Here is a 3,000-nt window from a genome sequence, read left to right on the forward strand (position 1 = left end):
ATTAACTGTTCCCTCCAGCTAATATGAGTGCATGTGATAGGGAGATTCATATGATGAACTCTATAAAGGCCTTCCATTATTAGCTTGAGGATGGGTCCTTCAGTAATGAGGAAACACACCAGAAAATGGGCTATCCATTTGCTGTTGGGCTTGTCTAAGTGTTTCATAAGATGATAGGGGCGTCATAGACTGATGTGAGAGGGGCTTCACCAGAAAATGAGAACTCTCTCATGGTACCTTGGCGTTCACAAATATGATGGGTAAGCACTCACTTGACATAAAGGTTTACCTGAAAACGACTCTGAACCTTGTCTGACAGAGGCCAAAGGGAAAACTCATAAGATGAGTGGATATGATCCTTCACAGAAAGGTGGTGGGGTTATGCAGCTGAAAAAGTTGGCTCCATGCATCCTATGTGATTTTTCACATTTTCAGAGACAACATTTAGTCTCTGTCACTGAGAAAGGAGGGAAATCTTAGAGATGAATAAATGGAAATGGAACATAGATTAAAATCCATATCTATGTAATGAACATGAATCAAATTAGGTTGTGGACTGATGTTTGCTTTTTTATTAGAAAATGGCAAACGGACAATTTGCAAAGTTGCTTGATGACAACAAGTTGAAGGGCCCAAACTGTGCTGACTGGTACAGGAACCTTATGTTGGTGTTAACCTTTGAGAAATTGGATAAAGTAGCCAAGAATCCTGCTCCAGATCGTCTGGGAGATAGGGCTTCTGAGGCCCGGAGAAGAGAATACCAGGAATGGGAGGAGAAAAACTCCCTTGTCCGCTGCTATATCATTGCCTCCTTGGACAACCCAATTCAGAGGTAGTTCGATCAGATCAAACTTGCTAAGGACGTATTGGACAGTCTCAACACAATGCACGAGGAGCAGAATCGTTATATTCGGCAGAAGGTCTTGAAACAGTTCATGACCGCGTAGATGTCCAAGGGCCAACAGGTTCACGACCATTGTCTCTAGATTATGGGCTATATCAACAAACTGGAGGCTCTTGGATCCGTACTGGATCTGGAAACATAGATCGATGCTTTTCTCAACTCCCTGCCTCCATCCTTTAATCCATTCATCATGAATTACAACATGAACAAGTTGAACGTCAGCTTGCTGGAACTCAGCAATATGTTGCAGAGGGCTAAAGAATTGATTAAAAAGGATGAGACCATTGCCATGCTTGTAGAAACTGGCAAATCGGGCAAGAAAAGGAAGGCAAAGAGAAAGCCCCAGAAGAAGGCTTTCAAACCCAAGAAACAAAGGAAGGACAAGGCATCTAATGCCTGTCATTTTTGCAAGAAGACTGGCCACTGGAAAAGGAATTGTCCTGCCTACCTGGAATCCAAGAAAGGTAATTCCAAAACTTGTGTTATAGAAACCAAATTATTGGTAGCTTCTGCGTCTTGGTGTATTGACTCCGGGGCTTCAGCTCATGCGTGTAACTCACTGCAGGGGTTCAAGTTAAGTAGAAGGCTGAGTGTAGGAGAAGTCACACTCTACTTGGGGACCACTGCAACTGTTGCAGCCGCGGCCATAGGAACCATGGAGTTACATTTTAGAGAATGAACAATTGTACTAAAAGATTGTCTTTATGTACAAATTTTAAGGAGAAATTTGATTTCTGTCTCAAAACTGTGTGCAAATGGTTATTCTGTCTTCTTTAGTAATACGATTATTGTTAAAAGAAATAACAGATTCATCGCATACGGGGAACTGGAGAACGGTCTCTATGTTCTACATCCTTCTCTAGAAACTAACATAACCAAAACTACGTTGACTGAAATCCCCAAGAAGAGAACCCGTGATACAGTTAATCCCATGTGTCAGTGGCATTACCAACTTGGCCACATCGGTGTTGACTGAATCACAAGGTTGGTAAAGGATGGTCCTTTGGATTTTCTAACTGTAGAAGATCTTCCTACCTATGAGCCTTGCCTACAAGACAAGATGATGAAACGACCATTTAACGGTATGCCTGAAAGATGTACAAGCACACTTGACCTTATACATATTGATGTATGTGGTTCCCTGAGTGTTAGAACACAGAATCAACACATGCATTTCATCACCTTTCACAGAATATTTTTCACGATATGGTTACGTGTACCTAATGAGACACAAGTCTGAATCCTTTGAAAAGTTCAAAGAGTTCAGACAAGAGGTCGAGAAACAGTTAGGGAGAGAAATTAATGAAGGGATGGGAAATCCATCACATGGATGCCCAAAGATTGCGGAATAAGGGGGGCAAATTTCAAAAATTTTTCTCTCCCTTCAATTGGGAATCGAATTCCCTATTTAGAAAATCATATTTTCATGGACAATTCTTGAACCATAAACTGAACCAGATCTTAACTAAAAGAAATTGGGAGAGATAATACCTGATACGGAGAGGCATTACCTCCCAACAGAGGTGTTCACGCCCAAGGAAGGGTCCAAAATCTACTCCCACTGAAGATGGCGCGGTGCAGGGAGGAGCAGAATCCGCAGTGTTCTTCCAAAAGAACTTGACCCTTCGCAGGAATCAACTGGACGGCTTGTGAATACAACTCCCACCATTCTTTTCTCAAATCATGATTTCACCCAAGAACTGGAGATCGAACTGCTAGAGGTGGCAATTGCAAGAAGGAGGTGGCAAGAGAGTATTTGCAGGGAGCATAGTTCACTCTTCTTGTAATCTCAGGGGGTGCACTGTCCATAACAGTGTATTCGCCCAGGCCTTGTAACAAAGGCTGGGCCGAGCCCATGTGGCTGATCTGTAGATCAATGTTAGGGTCCCACGCCATACAATGAAACCTAACTGGGCAGCAGTTTGGAAGGCTAAGTGAATACATAACCTTAAATGGGCCTTAAGCCCACTTCAAACTGGGCTGATTTGATTAGTGTCATAAAGGGGTGAATTCTGAGATGGATCAGCTAATAGGATTGGGCCCAGACCCTATTCACTTAGAGAGTCCAAGATTTAGATCTTGAAACCTTCTAATTA

Source organism: Nelumbo lutea, chromosome 4, assembly GCF_056320005.1.
Source record: "Nelumbo lutea isolate HS-2025 chromosome 4, American lotus-T2T, whole genome shotgun sequence".
NCBI lineage: Eukaryota > Viridiplantae > Streptophyta > Magnoliopsida > Proteales > Nelumbonaceae > Nelumbo > Nelumbo lutea.